Below are 23,814 nucleotides of genomic sequence, written 5' to 3' on the forward strand. Positions count from 1 at the left end.
GAGAGAGCAGAGTCACAGTTTTAGTCTGGCAGAAACCCACGCTAAACTCCCAGACACATAAAAAAAAAAAAAACACATAATCAGGGGGACTCATAAATCAGCCGACAACTTCTCAAGTAGGTAATTGATGAAGATGAAGAAATATCACAGAACTAATCATGCTTAAGCTCAACATAAGACCAAGCGTAGCAGGAGAAAGCTTAAAGGAGTAGTTCACGCACTAACGAAAATTCTGCTTTTAAAAATATCCAGAGGAAGGGAGCATTTTAAGGAATAACAAAATAGTATTTGAACTATCGGAGCAGTTTTTTTTTTTCTGTCATTTAGATTTGATGTAATTATATATTTAATTAATATTTTGAATTATTATTATTATTATTATTATTATTATTTTACATTTTCTGTTTTCATTTTAATTTTAGTTAAAGTTTTAGAAATGTTGTTGTTTTTTAATTTGTAATCGTTTTTTATGAATTTTTATTTCAGTTTTAGTTATTTTAGTACATCACGTCAAAATACAGTAAATGAAAATGTAAAATGCTGGTTGTTATTATTATTATTATTATTATTATTATTATTTATGTGAAATAAAATGTTTATATTGTTTTTATATTTTATTTAATTTCAAGTAATGATTAAAAAATTTTAATTGTTGTAGTTCTATTATGGTGCATTGTAAAACCAAAAAGTGAAATTAAATAAATGAATTAGTTAATTTCACTGAAATAATAATTAAATATCATTGGACTTAATTGAAATAAGTTTCTGTGAACTCAAAAATGTCATTTAAATTTGTTTTCTAGTTCCCAGCATGCTTTATATCAGACTACCACGACTTAGGTGCCCTTGAGCGAGGCATCGAACCCCCAACTGCTCCCCGGGCGCCGCAGCATAAATGGCTGCCCACTGCTCCGGGTGTGTGCTCACAGTGTTTGTGTGTGTGTGTTCACTGCTCTGTGTGTGTGCATTTCGGATGGGTTAAATGCAGAGCACAAATTCTGAGTATGGGTCACCATACTTGGCTGAATGTCACTTCACTTTCACTTTTTTACAAGTTAGCATTTAATGTTGTTTTGTGTTAGGATTTACAGAGGTTCCTGTTTTGCCAGTTTAAAGTTAGACTCTTTAGTCTTAACTGCATATTCAAAGTCTAATCCAGTATATGCTCACCTAAAAAAATCGTAAAACTACATTGCGTGAAGCAAAAACAGTATTATTTATAAAATTATAGTAGATTTGGTAATCCGCCAAGACACTCGCTATGAGAAATACTACAAGCGGAGTAATGAAAAAGGGTGAACCAGTTGGAGCTCTGTTATCATTAAAACATTGCACTCCTCTCAGCAAAATTCACACAATACATACATGCATGCATACCTACACACACATTTATATATCAATATATTCATAAACCAGATAACATGCTGACAAGTAACATACCTGACCGATTAACACCATTTTTTTTTTTTTTTTTTTTTTTTTAATGCAATTGGTTTGTTGGGATGTGTGCGATATAAATGCACTTTTACATTCCTGATACATTTTTAATCATTTGCAAACTTCGCTCCACTAACTAAAAATTTCATATCCTTTCAAACGGATATGCGCTAATCTTTTCAAACACGTAAGTGCTTCTGAGAAAGCTTCTTATTGTCAGACTTCTTTTAAAGCTGACGCATACTGCTAATTGGTGATCAGCCTAGTGTGACTTGAATATGCAGCTGCGTTTAGAACTATTACTTCAAGATTACTTTGGTTTTCATGTGGTGTTTTTCTGTCCACTGTATTCTCAAAGATGTGACTTCAGTGCAACTTTTAAAGCTGATATCTTACTATTGTGCAAGAGGTTTTAACAAAGGAATCAGATTTCAAATTTGATCTATTTCTGATGTTGATTTTTATGGGTTTTTTCTTTTTCTTTTTCTCCCTGGAATAAGGTTACAGAGTAAGATGGTGTTGTTCTCCAACCATGACTGAATATCAGTTTCAGTCAAGATCTAATAATGAACAGTGTGTGAATTGTGCATGATGCATCTCTTATCATCTTGTCGCTGAATTTCTGGTGTCCACTGTAGTCACTCCAAAATAAAATTGACACTGAACTGTTCTTTGGGGTGGCTTTATTTGAGATTTATTTATTAAGTCTTTCTCATAGAACTAAATAGATAATTATGATAATACCCTGTGTGTGTGGGTGGGGGGGTTGTGACATATCAGGACACAGCTCTGTATAATGACATGGGCATGACACAGGTATTACAAGGAGAGGGTGACTTATGAGGACATACGCCATGTCCCCACTTATAAAACGCTTATAAATCATACAGAATTATTATTATTTTTTTTTTTTTATTTTTTTTTTGAGAAAGTAAAAATGCACAGTATAAAAACCATTACACCTATGGGATGTCCCCACTTTTCACGTGTGTGTGTGTGTGTGTGTACACAAACGTGCCAATCAAATTATTTATTTATACCAAGACCATTTTTCCTCTTCAATATTCATATTTAATTCAATGTGTTACTTGCTATTACCTGCTATTGCATTTGCTTAAAATTGTTGTATCCAAAAATAGCCTTTCAGGTTTTAAGACTAAAACAGCTTCACCGATGTGTGCGTAATGATTTTTGTTGCTCAAATGCGCTTAATGCTGCATAAGTTGTAGACACGTTTCATTGCATAGACATCAGCTTTCAGGAAAATGGCTTTCAAAGTTTCAAATGCCTCTGACACAGTGTTGATATTGTTTGATTTAAGATGCTCACATCATAATCTGCTTGTGTTCATAACAAAAGCTGAAACCCCTTGTAAGGGATATGAGAGGCTTTCTTGTCCTCATGTCCTTGATATCCATATTACAAATATGGAAAGAACTCCCTAAAACTACTCTGACTTATCTACCATTCTCAGATTTCAGCCTCCGCTGGACACAATTTCTTGCGCCCATCATGCGAATGGTACAGAAATCAATACATTTTAGAAGTGGTTAGAGCTCCTTTATCTTGGGCAGCTGATGATTTGGAGGTATGAATAATTCATTCCTAGAAAGCTACGGATGCAGCCAGAGAGTAGATAGGAAGAGGGGGGGAAATAGTGCTTTACCTTATCACTCTTAATCTTGGAGGTTGCAGTAATGCAGTGCTGAACATTTAGCACTTAATGGTGTGTCAGTGGAGCAACATGATCTTGGACCATTAAGGCCATCTTGAACAGGCTCACAAGACGATGTCACTCATTCTTTACCCAGGAAGGGTCATGTGAAAATGGGAATGGGGTAGTTAGGAGAAGACTGATGTCAGTGGGTTGGACGTTCAAGGCAAAACATCTCTTGATGCGTAAGTTATTTTTTGTGCATGTGTGTGCTTTAGTGTTTGCAATTAGTTTGAGCCTTGGATAATGGTGACCCTGAGCGAGAACATCATAGCTGTATAAACAGAAGGAGAAGCATATTTTAAATGTAGCATATTACAATGCAAAACATGATTTTTCAAAATGTTTTACAAGAAAATAAAAAGAAATCTTAATCTTTCTACTTTCATGTTTAGTTAAATGTGTTTCTTGCTGTTTCTCTGTAATTTACTGTGAAGAGTGATTTTTTCCCCCACTGTGGTCTAACTAAAGTGTGTGTGTGAGTAAAAAAAAATGTTTATGATCATGCACTTTAATAATACATTGCTCCTGGTAACCTGTGTTTTCAAATCAACACAATAAAAATCCCATGCACATTTATATGTTATTAAACTAATCAGATTTTAATATTGTTAGATTTTAATAAAATATAAACATAAAATATAAAAAAAATTCCAAACAGTCAGTTTCCTATGATGTGTGTGCTATGTGTATAGGCGACACGCACACACTATGTTGTTCTTGCATTATTTAAAATTTTATCCAAATTGAATAATTCTCTTCAGAATAATAAAGAAAAAACACAAATAATGTAGATTAATGTGGCAAACTGTGGAGGCAGCCGATTTATTTATTTATGCTAAGACCACGATAATAATAGTAATTGCATAATTCAACTGCCTCAGCTAATGCCAAATTGATGTACATTATCTTATATCATATATTTTTAACTGTATATTTAATGTGGCATTGTCAATTTCCGATTATGCATTGTGGTCTTCGTTTATTGTTAATTCTTGTTATTGTATATAATGGTCAGTGCAAGCAGCGAATACTGCACAAATAACATAATCAACAACAACAAGCTTCTTGATAACAAATGTCATTTGGTTTGACATGCCCATTACGATCCTTATAAATACAGGCTGATATTGTAGTTCATAGGCACGAGTTTATTGGTCGGTGTAAAGAGGAGAGTAATGATTATTTGTGCCATTCACATTAATGGCATTGGGAAATGAATCCTGATGATACCAGTGAGCAAACTCCCTGCAGACCAATTACAAAGGTTCACAAGGTTGTTCCTCATATGCACAATGACTTTTTAATGAGGCTTTGCCGTAGCCGGCCAAAATATTGCTTTGCTTGTTTTGTTGCTGTCTGCTAGCAGAATAGAGTATAGTTTGGCCATTGGGGAAATGACTCACAAATTACTAAATTTCAGCTGTCAGGAGCCTACTGTAAGTCATTAGCTCAGCATTTGTTATATTTAAATGAGAAATGCAATGCTTGTCATGCTCCTAATGTTTTCCGAGTATAGGCTGAGCGCACATCCGGTGGGTTTAGATGAAGTCCCCTCTTGAGAAGCAGTGGATTTAATTTCCCACTGCGTACCCTGGATATATCTATGTGCATTAGTGCATGTATACTCTTTGCGCGTACCCTTGTTAGCATGTCCTCTGCCTTCAGTGTCGTACCGCTGGCTGCGTGACACCAGGGACGAGGCAGTCGAGGCAGCACCTGGAACGGTCTGATGTGGTGAGACGTGCTACAGCGAGCAGGGAAATTAGGATCAGCATGCCACCCGGGGGTGATGGCGAGAGAGTGGAGCGGTGTGCGCTCTGTTCTCTTTTCCCACCCGATCCTCATCCACTTTCTCGCTTCTTTTAATAATCTCTTCAAATCTAAAAACCCATCACTGTACTCGCTGGTGCGACATGGCTTTATCAAGCACGGATCCAGCAGTTGCTACTCTCTCTCTCTCTCTCTCTCTCTCTCTCTCTCTCCTTGGCCCAGAGCCTTTAATCTGTGAAGCTTGGAGTGTTCATGTTTTTTTTTGTAAAAGAGGGGAAAACTCTAATAGAAAACTTGCTGTGCTGCTGTTGGCCTTACAGAAAAGAACTTTTGCTATTGGAGTAATTGGCCTGTATTCTTTCCGCTATTTTTGCACAGCTCCATTTGAGAAGTCCTCCTTGTTTGTCTGTTGCTCCACTTCAGGAGAAGCCGTGACTTTGAACTCTAACTTACCAATCATGTGTTCAGAAAAGAGCTACGTGAGCGCTCTACAGAAGGCTACATCTCCTTCAAATGTGTTTCTTTCGGAATTAAATGGTGTGTGATCTTCCTAGGTAACAAATAACAAAATCTCTCATGCAGATTTAATAATAAGAAGGAAAATAGTAAAAAGGATGCAAACGTCAAAGCCTTCATCTGAGTAAAGCTGTCTAGATTGTAATCATATGATGTGCTATAAGCGGATGCTGAATTATCATATAGCCGTGGCTTTTATGGCAATTTGTTTACTTTTGGGTGGGCACAAGCATTAGAAGTGCTTAGTCTCAAAATATTTCCAAAGGAGGAAATAAACTTTTCTTTATATAAAACCTTTTTTTAAACATTAGAAAGTTTTATTGCAAGCAGGATTTATAGAAGCTACAAGGTAGTATTCTGAATGAGAATTTAGGCATAAAGTGGGACATCTTTGAGGTCCCAAACAACAGAACTGGTATCTTTTGTTATATGCGTTTGCTCTCCAAGTGTGCTGAATGGTGCATGCCTGAGAATGATCCGAAAGCTTTGTCTTTCATGCATATAAATGCATATATATTTTTGTGCTCTGCGAAATTAATGAAAGATACATTGTGTTAAAGAAATGGTTCAACCAATATTGAACCCCCCCCCCCCCCTGCTTTCTCCAGTAAAAAAGTTGTCTCAACTGAATCAGTAGAGAAATATGCACATGCAGGTCATGAAACAGTCCATAACAATTCTAAACAAATGTTTTGTTGGATTTTGATGTGAGAGGACAACAGAGTTTTAATAGCTGTTTAAACTGTAAATATAAAGGCACCCATTCACTGCAGATGTTCAATCGGTGTGCAAGTGATGTAATGCTACATCAGTCCAATGAAGAAACAAGCTCATCTACATCCTGGATGTTCTGAGGGTAAATTATCAGCAAATTTTCATTTTTGAGCAACTATACCTTTAATATGCAATATTAGTAAAGCAAATGAGGGCATAATTAATACAAAAAAATGTATAAATCAACATTTCACTTAAATTGTTTCTGTGGACGTATTGTATCATTTGTATCAAAATCATTTTTGTATTAAAGAAGCATGCAAAATGTTCTGCAAAATCAGCTAAATTAATTGTATCTACTCACCTCAGAGTTTTAGACCTCACTATATGGGCATATACTTACTGTAAGTATATAAAAGTTTCCCCCCACTAATTAGGTTATTTAAGTTGAGTTGGAACTTTGTATCAGCTGACATTTAGCTGGCACAGTTAGCTTAGAGAGCAGTGCAAACATCTGAACGTGATCAAGCCAGAACAGGTGTGAGTAAGACAGTTTTGCCAGCTTGTGTTGAGAAATGTTTCACCATGGATTTAGCCCAGTTTGGGCCTCAGCCAATAAAAAAGGGCTTCCAGGAGAAACCAGGCATTATTGGACACAGGGGGCTATGTCAACCTATAAAGCAAGCAACTTGCTAATGACTTTTCAGAAACTAATTTTCTTCTTTGCCGCACTGGCCATAAAAGGTGGTTATCTCCTCCATCCAGGGATAGATAGAGATTTAACTGTCCTCATTGTTTATTGTTTTTCACTGCAGATTTTATGTGGTACATAGCACACGCACCAGGAGAAAATCTGCTTAGATTTATTTCACTCTATATCTTGAGCTGTTCTCAAATAGTTTCTTAATTATAGGGAATGATAATATTGCACAATAGCACTCAATGCTAATACCTCTGTGAAAAATGCCAACGAGAGTGCTCTGGCTGACAATAGATCGTTTCACTGTGGGCCTTGTTAAAGTCAATGTCTACCTGCTTAGCAGCTAAACAAGATGGCAGTTAGAACAGAGCAGCCAAGCCACTTATAACAGATAAATAGGTTCGATTTTTAAGAAATGCCAATTGTTAAAAAATAAAATTCTAATGCACAACTGACACATCTACCTGGTCTAATATAGCCTTCAGAAGGTTTAGCTGGTCTCGTGTCACAGCATGACCAGCTGAAGAGTGCACAAAACCAAACTGGACCTGACCTTATGCAGCATTTATCCAGCAGTGTAGTTTAAAATATAACATATCTTTAATTATACTAAAATGTATTTTTGGCCTAAGCTCTGGTTAGACTGCTCTGTTGGATTGTTCTGGAAAAGTTTTTGACAGTTTCCAGCTGGTAGACAAGCTGGGTGATACCTGGGTGTGTTTAGCAGTGAAGTTTAGAAGCCTAAGCTGGTTTTTCTGCTTTTAGAGGGGTTTTGAGCACTTTGGCCAAGCTGGGAGTCCAGCCAAGACCATCAAACCCATTAAGGCTGTATGTATCATTGCGTTTTGAGTTTTGTCTCCCTTGCCTTCTAACCTAGTTTTCCTGAGTTGTCTGATTATTTATCCTGTCCACCTGGTGTCTTTCAATTCATTAAGTCATTGGTTTCATTGTTTACCTTGTGCATTTAAGCCCTGTATTAACTCCCTCTCTTTGTCTGTCTTTGTGAGGTTGTTCTAAGTATTTCTTGAGTTTATGTAATTAAAGCCGTTCCTTGAAGTATTCCTCATCATGCGAGTTACTTCTATCATTATGTGACAGAAAGAAGGACCAAGACCGACCATGTACAACAAACATGTGAACAAACAATTGCCCAGCATTACTGCACATCTGGCTTTCTTTATATTGTTTTATTGACGAGTTCTACAGGTTCGAGTAGCAACAGGCTTCTTCACACATATGTGCATGTGCAACTTCAGCACCGCCAGAGACCAACCATCTACCTCTGACTGTGACCCACATGTGCTCACTGCAGAGTGTAAAGACTGGCCTGCCACGATGGACGAGCCTGAGCCTGTAATAAGGACAGAGAATGACATCACCCGGAGCATGAGCCACAAGGATTGTCTGACAATGTATGTGAGCAGACAACATTGTATGTCACAGAGGGAGTGTTAGCGGAGTTTGATTGTTTGGAAGATAGCTCCACCCCCATGGGCTCCCTCATCCCTCCGGCTCTACTTTGGTCAGCTGTCGACCTCCCTACACGTTTGGCTCTGTCTGGCTCTGCCTCCCTCCGGCTCCACCTTCATCCTCATTTCCAACTGTTCAGCCTCTATCCTAGTTCCACCTTGGAAGCTCATCGACGTGGCACCACCTTGGTCTCCAGGAGCATCAGCGTTGCAAGGGCCCATCAGCTCCACCTGGATCTCCATCATTGGTGACTACATCTTCTTTGGTCATCCCCAGGGTGTCATCTCCAATCAAGTTGTCTCTACCATGGTCCCTCCCACCTTCGACTCCACTCTGGGCCTTCTTCCTGGCTGATTTCTGAACCAACACCTGGCTCCTCCTGCTCCTGGCTCCTCACTGGCTCCTCCCATCATCTACTTCTCGTTGGACTGTATTTTCTGCCCTGGAATCTTTTTCCTTTTCATTTGCTCTGCACACTCCTCCACAGCCCCTGATCATACAAAACAAATCATAGCTACATATTAGTTTTAGAGGGGTTTTGGACATTTTGATCAGCTTGGCTTGGCTTTTTTTTAGATTACAAAAAAAAAGGATGTTTATATCTGTATTAAATCAGGAAAGAAAATGATTACCCTAGACATAAAATTGCAATGTAAGATGTGACTGAAATCACCCCATGCCTGATGTGACCCTAAATAACTTTTTATTTCAGTTGTGCTGTCAGTCCAAACTATTGTGTTACTGAATGCATGCCGTCAAGAGCTGTAATGTAATTCAGAATGGGAAGGAAAAAGGGCTCATTATTCAGAAGGACCCTGTGGCCATCGATAAAAAGGCCTGATAAGTCACGCTTCCTGTGTATTCCCTGCCCAAATCTGCTCTTCCTGAAGCGAGTTCGGCTAATGCTCAAAATCACTCTGTGATCTGTATGACACTTTAAAATGCACTAGAGCAGCTCTTCTCTCAACATCATTAATATTCTTTATTGCATTGCACAGTTTATAATCTCTGTTGATCAGGAGATCTCATCTTAATCATATAAACCCTTTAGTGGATGGGGAATATTGTGTATTAATGAGCTATCAAGATCCACAAAGCCCATGCAACCTGAATATCAATACCCCTTGAACACTGCATCAGAAAATAATTGATTTACCCACATACAGCACAAGAAGAAACAACACCGTGTGGAGAGCAACTTTATTTCACGGTGCAGAGGTTGTAGTTAACTGGAGCACAGACAGTTAAATGCCCCTGTCCATGAGTCATTAGCAGCTGCAGACTCCAAGTAGACGAGTTCCCAAAGATCTCGGCCCAGGAGATGCTCAGATGCAGATATTCATCTGGACGGCGAATTCGTATATTTTCTTAAACGATGATGTCATTAGCCCACATCTCGCCCTTAATCAGACACCGCTAAGTCACATAACAGCAACAAAAACATGAACAAACACTGAACGATTGTCTTTTTATTAACTAATATTAACAAAGATTAATAAATGTATTGTTCCATGTTCGTTTGTGTACCACGTGCAAGGTTTATGAGCATAGTCCATGTCTTCTTCTCCGTTTTAAGTGTATCTCTGTGGCAGAATTACAGCGCCACATGCTGGTCTGGCATGTATACTACATCGTTTTTGTGGTTTCGTGTGAACGTGGATATTTCTTGAGACAAGGAAAAAAAATATTGGATTGGGGTAAACCCCGTCTCCTTGTGGACAGGGCCGAAGAAGTAACTGATACTTACGGTTATGGATAGAAATGTAGCGGAGTAAAAAGTATGACATTTGCCTTTCAAACGTACTTGAGTAAAGTCATGAGTACTCCCCAAAAACGATACTCGAGTAAAGTAGAGATCCCTCAAAATTGTACTTAAGTACTGTACTCAAGTAAATGTACTCCGTTACTGTCTGGCTCTGTCGGCATTGGCAATGCTTAGCCTTGAACTCTGAGAGAGATCCAAGAGAAGTGGTTGCTTTCTTTGAATTATAAAAAAAAGCCTTTAGAGACTGGCTGCAAGTCTGAGACCATATTTGCCCACATACAGTACTTGTTGAAGTTTGAGTATACTATTAATCCCTTAACAGGGATTATGGGCTAGAGACCCGTTGCAATATTAAGTTGTTTTTTTTCTCTACCCAAACTGCAACTGAGACCATGCTATAAAACATCAAGGCTGCATTTATTTGATCAAAAATACAGCGAAAACAGTAATATTGTGAAATAGTACTACAATTTAAAAAAGCTTTTTTTATTTCAGTATATTTTTTAATGGAGTTTATTGCTGTGACAGTAAAGCAGCCATTATTCCAGTCTTCAGTGTCACATGATCCTTCAAAAATCATTAAATATCTGCGGCTCAAGAAACATTTCTTATTATTAGCAATTTTCAAAACAGTTTATGGTTAAATTTGTTGATATGGATATTTTTGTAACCATTTAAATGTCGTTGCAGTTGCTTTTCCATCAGTTTATTCCATCCAGTGTTGAGTACTCGAGACTCGGACTCGGTCTTGGACTCGGTCTCGAGACCGTATTTTAATGGTCTCGGTCTTGTCATGGACTCGTGTGCATTTTGACTCGGTATTGACTCGGACTCGAACATATTAGGAATCGGACTTATGCCCGAGTCCACTCGAGTCCCAATCAAAATATTTCATGATTATTACTGTATGTTAAAACCCTCTGGAGTCGTTTAACCCAGGATACGCGTTATGAGTCATTTTCTCCTGATAACCCCGAAAAGAACTTAAATTACACTTTCAGTTTTAATCGTACAGATAAGAGCAATACATCAATCGTATCTGTAAAGGGTCTTTTTTTTGGATACAGACATAATAACAACAAAACTTTGTGCACTTCTTCATTTACAAACACGTCATTAAAATGAACTGTAACTCAGTGAATACTCAACGAAAAGACATGAGAGAGATATCTATAGAAAGCTTGACATGTCTGCTTTTATACTAAAAAGTGCCACCGAAAACAAGTATTCTGTGATAAAGTAATCCATATGAAAACAACGCGATGTCTGTTTTTCACGTCTCCCTTCACAACCCATTATATCTGATGTGACCACGCCCCCGCGCTGAACGCGCTAGTCAGATTCAAACTGAAGCGCGCGGCTTGAATACGCCCACACAGAAGAAAAAGCAGAGACTGTTCTTAATGTTCTTTTATTTTACTGTTTGCTTCGCGATGAGAGGAATAAGACATAATTCACCCCGAAAAGATGTGATGTGGTTGAGGATTTGAGATTTGGATTTCCTCCGAAAAAAAAGAATGAAGCACTTTATTCAGCAGAGATCATAAACATGAGTAAGTCTCTTTTTATTTATTTATTTATTATACTTGTACTAGTTTTCAAATAACGTGTAAACATTTTACTAGTTAGACTTTTTCCAAATACTTTTTCCAAACAAAATTCCTGACTAAATGTATAATCAAGTGAAATAGTATGAAGTTTCAATAATAATACACAATACTATACCATTCAAAAGCTTGATGTAAATAATATAAATGTAACAAATAAATGTAACTGTAACAAATGTAACACAATGCTGTTCTTTCAATTTACCCCCCCCCCCCCCCCCCCTAAAAAACCCGAAAAATTATTCTCAGCTCTTTTCAACATTAATAACAATAATAATGATAATAATGATAATAATAATAATGAATGTTTTTTGTAGAAAATATATGATTTTTAAAATAATTTCTTAAGGATTGTGTGACTGGAGTAATGATGCAAAAAATAGTTTGAAAGTCAGCTTTGATTTTCCCTAATAAACTGTTTAACTGCTCCCCCAAGTGTATATTAAATTATGTTGTGAGATAATTAAATATATTCTAAATAAACTACAAACATAAAATTATATAGATTTATTTTGTCCTCACATTCTTTCTTGTAACTCCTCCCTTTCAGTGACACAAGCTGACTGAACGGCTCATTATGCAGCTCATTATGCAGTTCATTATGCGGGCCTTTGTCTTTTCAGGTGTAAATCACAATGATATTCATGGTAGTTGATGCATACTCGCATATGACTTTTACCAACAAAAAGTGTCTTAGAAAATTTAAATAAATATATTGTTTTCTGTGAGTGAGTAAACAAGATGATTTTCACATAATTTAGAAAGAATAATTCTAGGCTACAAGCTCCAGTTCTCAACAGTCCCGGGAACCAATGTTATGTATGTGTTTTTTTTTGTCGCCTTATTCAAGTGATTTAACATTTTTAGTTTTTCACTAAGCACGCATAATATTTTTTTTCTCAAAAATACAATCATGTACATACATGCATTTCACATATTATTATAGCCCAGTTTGTGCTGATTACAGTGAGATTAGAATTTAGCCAATTAGATATTTATAAGAAACTGAAAAAAGCACAAATGTCAGAGCATGACAAAACTTCTCCAGGCCCCAAAAATAGCCTTAGACTCCAGAGGGTTAATGTTTCTTTAAATTGATGTATGATTGACACATCCAATGACTGGTGATTTTCTTGTGATGTGAGACCATAGACTGTATAAAAACATGGACGTAGTGTCCGTGACGTCACCCATAGACTCCTGAAGTGTGTTTTTGAAGCCTAAAGTGTGTAGAGCGGGCCGTGTTATGTGAAAACGAGCACTTAATACTGACAAGTAACAATTCATAATTCTAATAAAATTACCTTTACACCACATACTATGTGGCCCTTTTACCCTTTATTGTTTCCCCCAAACATTTTACATATTCTTGAAGATTTCTTTAGGTCTTGTCTCAGACCCAATCTCTCTGGTCTCGGTCTTGACTCAGACTCGATCCTTTCTGAACTCGGTCTTGACTCGGACTCGACCCTTTCTGAACTCGGTCTTGACTCGGACTCGACCCTTTCTGAACTCGGTCTTGACTCGGACTCGACCCTGTCTGGACTCGATCTGGACTCGGACTCAACCCTGTCTGGACTCGATCTGGACTCGCACTCGAATGAGCTGGTCTCGACTACAACACTGATTCCATCCTTGCATAATAAACTATTAAATAAAAAAATGACTTTAATTTGCTTTATATTCATCACATGCAACCTTAATTTTGTTTATAGTTTTTTTATTTTATTTTTTTTTTACATATTTTTAAGATAAAGTTAGATTTTTTTTTATACATATTTTTTTACAGATGTTTTTGATATATTTGCAAAATTATGTTTTGTCAGTTTTCTGTACAACAATGATCCAAGATAAATGGTAACTCTTTGATCGGCCTAAAGTTGCTATGGTTACCAACTCGGGTGAATGATTTCTGTGACCACCAGATGACCCTGACTAATTTGTAAAAATCGAACTTTTAGTGAAATTCTATTGAAATTAGTTTGTTTGTATATTTGTATGTGCATCATTTCTGCATTACAAAAGAATAATGATTGTTTTTACATAGGTTTCCTGATGACCACCCTGTGTATTATTGTTAAAATAAACTGTTAGTCCCACAATAGTCATAATTTGTGCAATTCCACTATTTGGTACTAATGAGGTCATCTTTAAATAGTCTGTATGTAGACTGTAAGTATATGTTTAACAATTTGTCATATGTTGTTTTGTTCACGTGCAGTCAGCCTGGCTGTAGATGTCGTTTTTATCTTTTAGTGATTTAGCGATTATGTATGCAGCACGAGAAGACAGCAAATGTGTCTCAGTGCACAAAGACAGTGAAGAAGCTGCTGTTCGCTGCTCTCCTTTCAAGGCTGTTGCTCTTTTCCCCGCTGTCTTTCCTGCAAGTTAATCCCATCAGGAATTCAATTTACTTCTCTTTTAATTATCGCCTTTGAATTGACTATATTTTAAAAGGAGAAGATTTTCTCCAATCCCACTTACTATAATTAGGGCTTATGCATGGATAATGAAATTTTTAAGGGATCAAAGGTGGAATTAATTTGTAGAGGGGCCTGAATCTGTTTAATGTAGTTCCTTACAGTGTAACCCTGAGATTGGTATGCAATACTGTACAAGGTGTCACAATAATTATGTAAATAAAAAAAAATTACTAACTTAAATACAGCAGATATCGGAAGCACTATATTTTTTCCTAAACAGTCAAGTGGGAGAAGTTTACCCTTATTTGAACAGCCAGTGTTCGACAACAGGCTTGTGCCACCTAGTGGATTAGCATCTTCCTTGTGGACACGTGGTTACGTATCTAATAACAAATGATTGATTTCCCTCCCCAACAGTCTCACAAATTGGAAGCTTTACTGCATTAAAATTTCACCGGTCCTAAACACACAGCCAGAGCATCTCGATGGTCATACTGTAGCATGTCCGCTAACAGGCGATATGAATGCAGTCAGCCTCTCACTGTGAGGATATGAGTGCTCAAGGGAGATGGATTCATTGTAGATGTATTTCTCAAGCAGTTGTGCATGAGTATTCATACTGCTTGTGTGCTGCTGCTGTTGCCTTTTCCCCATCTTTGAACTGCATGAAAATATGCAAAGCAGCTATAGTTACACAGAAACACACAAAGCTGTGCAGCTAACAACCCCGTCACACCAGTGTCAAAACATGTCACGCTCTCCACCTTACCGTTCTGTCACAGCAGACAGAGGGTGTCATCGGGAGTTAAGCATGTCAATAAGCCCCTAACACTGATCAAGACACATACTGAACAGCTTATAAACCCCCTGGCGCAGGTGCCTGGATAGATCCATCTTCTGATCCAACTTAATTGAGGAAAATGTGATAGCTTTGAGGCAACGAGGCGGGGGAGACTAACTCCAATCATGACAAAGAGCAATGTGATCTCATTAAAAGACATATACATAGGTTATCAGCTAATGCAACTGCTTCATAAGGGGTTCTCTTAGACTGTATCTGGCAACTGTGTTCTGTGATGAGCTCTTGTGTTCCATGCAAAACCTCTCATCAGGACTTTTGCTCTTAATACTGATGTTCTGTTTGGGGTTTTGTAAAACATGTTTAAGATGTGTCAGGTTGATATTTCACAACTGTTATTTCACATTCACAACCAATGACACATTTTTATCAGGACTAATTACACACAATATTTTTACTTGGTACAACATCCTCTATGAAAATGTTCAGTACAGGTTCTAGAGACCCCACATACTGTATACAGTAAAACTTGAAGGCAGTACAGTTTGTAGGAGATACTCTTCTGCTAGTTGCCTAATTTGATTTGTTTTATTGTATTTTTCTAGTGTTTTTGCTGGAGTCAGACTGGGCCCACACGGAAACAGTGTTAGTTTATTGGATAAATGTGCTATTTCTGAAAGGTGTATGCTGCTTTGTGAGTTAAAGGCTTAATAATGTTTGTGTTCTGGGTTTTGAATGGGTCAGAGGAAGAAAAATAGTAGAGTTTGAGGTGAAGTAAATATCATTGCTTCTACAAATTACTTGGGTCTCCAGGACTCCCCTTGTTAAATTAGCATGCAGTCATATAATTGGGACAATTGAGTAATTCACCAATGTTTTGTAACATCACCCGGTTGACAAGGAACTCTCCACAACTTTGGCTAATGTTCTGGCAAGGAGCTCTCAAGTTTATGAGCATTCTTCCAATAACATTAATAGAATGGTTTTTCAATGTGGTCTTTAACAATCTTTAAAAATCGTTTTATTCGTGGAATGTTTAAATGGTCTAAATATGAAATATATATATATATATATATATATATATATATAGAGAGAGAGAGAGAGAGAGAGAGAGAGAGAGAGAGAGAGAGAGAGAGAGAGACATTCATCTAACGTTTTTTAAATGTTATTTTTTTATGTTTATGTTTTTTTTTTTTTTTTTTTTTTGGGTGACATACAAATATGCTAATATCTAAAGTAAGTGGTTTTGTTAAAGTCAACAGTTTAAGATGAGGTTGTGTAGAAAATAAAGTAACAGCAAGCACATTGTAATGTGTTGTTACTCTACTATTTTTGTTACTCACATCTTAAATGGCACAATGAATTCAGAGAATTCCAGTTTGCCCAATTATTTTTTTACAAAATGATTAAAACATTTTAACATAAAAGTTTTGCCTGCTGAACATGCGTAATATCTATTTTCTCCTTATATAAGGTTATTTATAGTTATTGGTTTATTTTATGATATGGTATTTAATATTTACACCTAATGCATCCCGCCCTTTTGAATGCTAAATGAATAATAAATGGCCACATTTTACTGCAAGTTTACATTTCTGCCATATCAGCTGTATCCTCATATCCCAAATGCCAAGGCTCAGCCCTTCGTAACACAAAGATGATGTGATTTGTGTGACTCTTTGGGAGGTGCCCACCCCGTGCCACACGAGCAGCGCGAGCTCGTGTTGATCTAATGCAGGATTCACCGGGGACCGTGTGTGGATAGCGCGATATGTTCTTCTGAACGCTGGCGCTCACATATTCTGCCATTAAGCGGCACTTTTTGGAGATCCGCTCCGTGTTATTCGGATGCTCGGTTCAGTGAGCGTCTCGCAAAGAGCCCGCATCACTCTGAGGAAGGGAAGAGACTCGATGAATCACAGTAAGTGCGTCTTTAGTTATCAGCTGTGCATCGCTCCGACACACTGAACTCTGGCTTAAATAGCTTTTCTATCCTCACTTTAAACATATGTGGAGAGTGAGTATGCCGTTGCACGTTTCGCCTTGTGTTTTTGGTTAGCGTCGTATTTTCTTCAGTCCTTTACTTTGAGAAGGGACACATGCACACTTTGACGACTGCTTTCTCCATTTACTAGGCTTTATTTTCCATGCATGCGACAGAGAAGCAAATCACTGAAGATCAGTTAATTATTATTTAACATTTTAACTGTGAGTAGCAGTCCTAATGACAGAAGATGCAGTAGTAATAGCCATAGCGATTATTTATAGTTGGAAAGACAATATACAGTAGTGAACAAAATCATTACTAGGGATGACTAGAGTGTAGTAGTAGTAGTAGTAGTAGTAGTAGAATAGTAGAATTATTATTCAGTTGGACTTGCAGTATATTATTATTGTCAGTAATAATATTGTTAGTGTATATATATATATATATATATATATATATATATATATATATATATATATATATATATATATTATACTGTATACGTATGTGTGTATACATACATACATACATGCATATATACGCACACACACACACACACACACACACACACACACACGCCTGTAGTGATGTGGTTTCTCTGCAAAGTCCTTTCTCTGCATTTGTTGTTTTGGTCCATTATTGTTCCAGTGTTGTTTACTGGGCTCATTTATTATTTGGAACATAATTTACCTTACCATATTGAAAATTTTGAAATAAATAATTAATAACTTTATATAATATTCTAGAATATTTGTATTTATATATTTTTATTATTACTTGTATTTATTTATTTTTATATGCTATGAATACATGCATAAATATATATATTTATGCAGGTGAGTTGCTTACTCTGTAACGTGTCTGCCCATTTTCACTAGTTTGACACATTCAGGCCGGTTTTTGCACCTGTTACAATAACATTATCCAGCTTACAGTGTGATCAGCAAATCACGTGGAGACTATCATGTGACTTTTGATTTGTATTTTGCTGTTGATGTTGAACATATACAGTATATATACTGTATAGTTTAAATGAACGTACTAGAGTGTGTATGTTCATCACGTTATTTGTGATATTTTATTTATTTTCTACATACACTAAAGCTAGTTGTTAATTTCAAAAATAAATATTTGTTTGTCACTTTTAATCAAGTGAAAGTGACAAGCATCTTGATGTTTGCTGTGAAAGTCATCATCACTGTTGAGTTGACTTTTCAAAGATTGCTTAAATTGATCTTACTTACTGAAACAGCTGGCGTTGGGTTGTGTACAGAGCATATTAACGTCAGGACGGGTGTGCATTACCAGTGCTTTGAGACAAGTTACTCTGGGGTTAATGATCTGATATGCTCTGGGTTTGATTCGTTTAGAGAGCATCATGTTGGAGGCTAGTGCTTCCGCAGATGTTAATTAATCCGCTCTCACTGTCCCTCCATCGCTTAATCTGGCCGGATTTACTGATTATTGCTGTCCACAAACTCCATAAACCACTCAGAATTTATTTATTTATTTGTTTATTTCCCTGGAAGGATTTACTTTCTGCATCACATGTTAAAAATCATGGCTTTCTTATATTTTGCTCCTTGTTTGATTTATTTATTGACTTTATTTACAATATTTGCGTGTTGGGGTTCTGTAGGCAAAGAGGAGCGATCAAAATTAAACTGAATTATAGACCTCATTTGTATATGTGGTTGGATAGACTTATCTAGTATCTGTCACTCAACATCACAGACTGCAGCTCCCTGCGTTGAGTACAATCACACCTCGTCTGGTGGCCAAGCAGATGAGGTTTTACATGGATCATATTTTATATTAATCACTGGTCAGGCTATAACAATGCAGGGCATGTTGCATGATTATCTTTCGCTCACAGTGAAAGCTTTCTTTCAAAGCAAACTGGTTTATGTTGATGTCACAATACATTTGAGGCAAATTCTGTGTAATTGCATGCATGCAAATAAGAGTATAAATCAGGCTAACATCTAATGTCAAAACAGTGTTCATGGGAGAATATGTTGCATAAATATTGTTTATATTATTGCATAAGCTGTTTTGGAAAGCCTTTTCATATAGACCAGGCCAAATAGTTACCAGCATTATCAAGACGAAAGTATGAGAGCGATTGTGAGTGTGTTGTTATGGTAAGTGTGACGGCATGTCAGAAGTGAAGTAGTGCAAGTGACATTAAAAAGATTCTGGGGTGGTTGCATTTCATAATGATTCAATGGATGTTGTCAGCTGGTGGAAGCACTGAGAAAATCTGTCAGGAAGGCCATTCCTATATAACATACTTTCCTCCTCATTGCTGAGAAAATTTAGAGATATGAGTGTCATGTGCATGCTGGTCAGAGATAAAGAGTTTTAGAGGTCATTTTCATTTTACATTTCATTTTCACTTCACTGGCATCAGTCATGTAAAGGCGACTAATAAGTAAAATATGGTGACATTGATTGTAACTTTAAAAAGTGCATAAAAGTGTTAGCAGAGATTGTGATCACTCTGTTGACACTCGTGAAACCATTTTTTAAATAATGAATATTATAATAAAAATAGCTTGCAGATCTGAGTGGGTATCGTTAACACAAACCGGGATGCTTGTTAGTTATAGGTCAGCCAAAAATTTTAATTCTTTCTTTATCTTTTTTTGGTCATTTCAGACCTGATAGTTATTTTATTTTATTTTTTGTCTTTATAAAATGAAAATCAGTGTTGCTTGTTCCAAAATGTTCTTCAAAATATCATCTTTTCTGTTGTTCCATTAAATAAATTATTTAAGGCTTGTAACAACAACCTTTTTTCAAAATAGTTAATAAAACAAAGATTATTTCAATATGTTTTAAGAAAAATACTATTTATGTTTTTTCTTTAAGTGCATGAGGGGGAGTAAATGATAGAATTTCCATTTGGGTGAACTATCCCTTTAAGTGTTTTGATTCATGTAGTATTTTGAATACCTGTCATCTTTGCTAGGAGATTTACACCACGTTGCTTCCTTTGGGGAAATGTAGAGTCCCTCAGGTCTCTCCTGTTGTTACTGTATCCTCCTAAGCGCCTCCAACTTTTTCGTTTAAATAGAGCGAATGCAGTGGGCGGCCCTAATTAAAAGCCACAAAGCCGTCATTTACATGAGGGCTAGACGCAGATGGCCACTTTCACGCCAGGCAAAATAGCATTTTGGACAGTGTCCTGAGAAGTCTGTTAGCGTCTAATCTAGGGGCTCTCCTCTCCCAGCAGACCGTGCTGTAAGTCGGGGTGAAGCCCAGCAAATAAAGACAAATGCTCTCTGTCACCCGCCTAGCGCCTCTACTAAGAGACTCTGCTTTTGCCGTTGCACTCTGTAGGTTTTTAAAAGCAAACAGCAGTGTGCAATTTTTCAAAACATTATTATGCAAAGAGAGTATGCGGGCCCATGATACTTATTTCGCCCGTGTGCATGCTGAGACTTGTAAGCCTCTTGTGTCATATTAAGATGTTTTTTTCCCCCTTCCCATCTAGCCTTTGTGGAATCTCGAAGTCGTTTTCTTTTTTTTTCTCTCTCGCTCTCTTCCACCCCCTTCTTTCTTTTTATCGTGAGACAGCCAGTGTCTTAGCGCAAGCATATGCTGAGTGCCTTTGACACGTCTCTGCTACGGAATTATTTGCATATTTGCCAAGCATTGAAATTGATCCAGCTGACATCACAGATCAAAGCCGGGGTATACTGACAGCAGTGTACTAATGGATCTAAGATGGCTGTCAATTAGGAAAAACAATCCCTCTAGTGCTAGAAATGATTATATCTCAGATACCTCTCGAGAGCGTGTAAAAAGGGTGTAATGAATGCACTTGTGCACAAAGCACTGGGTCCGATGGTTTATTAATAGTGTTCAGAGTGTTTAGCAATAATGGCTAAAGGGCTAAACCTAAAACATAAACGCTACTGGGAAAGCAAAGTCTCCCTTTTGTGTTAACACATCATGTTTTATTCCATATTGACTTGAAGTTCAGGGAAGCTGTCAATACTACTGGGGTATAATAGTGTAGAGGTCTCTTTCACACAATTGCACTTTTTTTTTTTTTTATCTGAAACACTTTTTTTAAAGGTCCAGGACCATAAATGAGCAAGGTAAAGCTGTATTGTTACTGGGATCAGATGGAATTAAAGGAAACCTTCAAAAAGTGTGTGTTGTGAGATATTGCCTTGAAGAAACAGTGATTTTTGAAGACGCAAGGTTGAGAGTAGTGGAAGGGGATCAGTGCAGACCCCCCCCCCCCCCCCCCCCACCACCACCACCACCACCAAATTCCAAGCTTTCCCTCAAAAGGAATTGTTGCAAAATCAAATTTTTGGTGTTAGTTTATTACATTTTGGGGCTAAAGTTATTGTTTGGACAAACTTGCTAAATATTGAGCGAGGGTACATTCAGTATTCAGCATGTTTAAAAAAGTTCTCATTAAAGTGGTACTCTTCTTTATTCCTCTGTTATCATTGTACCACTTAACATCTCTAAACTGTATTTTTAAGCTCGTCAGCTTCATGTAATGATCCTCAAACATGATTGCAAGTAGACCGGCCACAAACAGCACTATCATTCATTTTAATAACACTGCCATTGTGTCTTTTTATTATGCTCTAATGTCCAGTTATGGGAATGGACTAGTGAGCTGCTTTTATTTTCAGATTTCATGGTTACATACACATTAATTAATATGTTTTTATAAATATTTTTTTTACATTTATTTTTTTATTCTGGATGGAAGAATAGTGTGGTATTTTTTCTATACCACACTTAATTTTACAATGGCAGTATACCATAAAAAAGTATTGGTAAGATTGTGATATACTGTGATACCAAATGATTACCTTGGTATTTATCAAGAATAAATGTACAGTGATATATATATATAATGTATAATGTATATGTTACATATGAAACATGGCAACATAATATTACTTTTTAGTTAGTGCATCATTATTTATGCACCTAAAAGGTAAGTGAAAATTGGTTTGCAGCTGGTTTAATAACCAACACATCTGTCTCTAATAATCTGTGGTTCTGAATTAGTTCAGATTCACTGAGCTGTATCCCATATCTTCTATTTCTAAATGTTGTTACAGACCTATTATCTGTTTTTTCTTATGCAGTCATGGTGCAACATATTCTTTTGGGAATATGGGTAATTGTGGGTTTCATTAGCAGAGCATAACATGATAAGGCATTTACGGAACTACTGGGGCTGTGATTCCAGTTTTATTATTAACTTTTAAAGTGCTCCCTGATAGTTCTTCCTTCTAGAAAACGTAAGATGTCATATAGAGATGTTGTATATGATGTGGTTTAATGATGGCCATGTCGGGCAAATTGTTTAATCAGCTGCCAAACCACATGGGTGTTGTTTGAAGTGCTTATGAGAAATCTAAAACAATCTTCTGGTGAGTTCAGATGGTGCTAAAAACATTCTACTACTTTATGCTTTGAAAAACAAACAAGAGGCTTCTGTCCATGAGGAATAAAGCCTACTGTGTGAGATTAAAGTTTGGTTAGATGATAAATCGATTAACTCAAAAGTATGTGTGCCTCTGAGAGAAATTATGATGTAATCTGCCTTAAAAGAAAGAAAACTGGTGGTTGTGCTGGTGCATGGTTTAAGAATAATTAAAGTTATAACAGATTTTTATAACACTAAAGGAGCAATGTTGGGCATTTTGGTTACACATTTTTCCCTTAGGTCCTCTAAATAGGTAATAAAAAAAGGAAAAAATGTCCAGTGCTCAAAAACACTATACTAATTTTATTTTTCATTACAATTTTCCACCCTCTCTCTGACCATTACACCAGGTCTTAACCAGGCACAATGTAATTTGTCTGCATACACACAGAAAGAGAAAATGCTGTGTGATGCAGCACATTCAAAGCCACTGGGAACATATATGATGTTAAACATACTGTTACATTATGTGCAGCAGTTTTTTTCAACCAATGACATTTCAGTGTAGGCGGGGCTCCAGCAAAGTGCAGCAGAAATAGAAACCAAGCCATGGCTGGTAGGACAACAACTCATACAAAAAGATGAAGATGTAAAATTATACTCTGTTTTTAATATTTAAATATTGTTTTATCTGGTGCTGAAAGTAAACATGCTGTTTGTTTTGCTGCTGTGCCTTTAAGACATTTGAAAATTGACTTTGTGAAATGTTGCAAATTTGCTGCTAGATCCAATATATAATATATTTATTTATATATATTAACAGGCTTGTATGATCAGGACTTATATATAAAGAGAGATCTGCTTGAGACATATATGTAAAGCAGCAGGCAGTCATATGTTAATATTTTGGATGTCTGACATCAGAAATCCAAGACTTTCAGAACAAACCATATTTGCTGCTTAGGTTCTTTAGAAAATCAATATCTACTGTGACATGCAGTAACCGTATTAAATGTTACGATTTATTTCATTCTTTTTTTCTAGCCAATATTGGCCAATAAATATAAATCTATGACCCCCCCCCCACACACACACCCCCAAAAAACTGGTCACTCGTCAGTAACGGCTATGTCCCAAATATATTGTGTATCCTTAGTTTGATGATATTCTCCTTCAAGAAATGCAGAAATATGTGTTTTGGAGCATAGTACTATTATAAATTACATTCAGTCTTCTCTGGTTATACGATACCCGTGTCATTGTGTGTCCTCACATGACTTCCCAGGTATGAGAGATTACTCCAATTTACTAAACGCTTCTGACAAATCATTGTGCTGAAGCAAGATCCAGGCCCTCATGTCTTACCAGTGAGAGAAACGTGGAGATATTTTTTATAAATATATAATATATAATATATAAATATATAAATATATATATTTTATAAATATATAGAATAAATATTTTTTTGCTCTCAAAAATATGTCCTGAAGGCCTGA

At 36.7% G+C, this 23,814-nt stretch overlaps 1 protein-coding gene and 1 long non-coding RNA gene across 3 annotated transcripts in view; both read left to right on the forward strand.

The window, feature by feature from the left end:
- Positions 1-23,814, forward strand: part of LOC128015874 (uncharacterized) — a 327,822-nt gene that overhangs the window by 94,373 nt on the left and 209,635 nt on the right. The window lies entirely within an intron of this gene.
- LOC128015866 (contactin-4-like) overlaps positions 16,623-23,814 on the forward strand; it is a 131,464-nt gene continuing 124,272 nt past the window's right edge. Inside the window, exon 1 of one of the 2 annotated variants that reach the window (XM_052600082.1) lies at positions 16,623-16,839. The gene's annotated coding sequence lies outside the window, so the exon portion shown is untranslated. The remainder of the gene's footprint in view (positions 16,840-23,814) is intronic. The other variant, XM_052600081.1, reaches the window with a different exon arrangement.

Source organism: Carassius gibelio, chromosome A6, assembly GCF_023724105.1.
Source record: "Carassius gibelio isolate Cgi1373 ecotype wild population from Czech Republic chromosome A6, carGib1.2-hapl.c, whole genome shotgun sequence".
Classification (NCBI taxonomy): Eukaryota; Metazoa; Chordata; class Actinopteri; order Cypriniformes; family Cyprinidae; genus Carassius; species Carassius gibelio.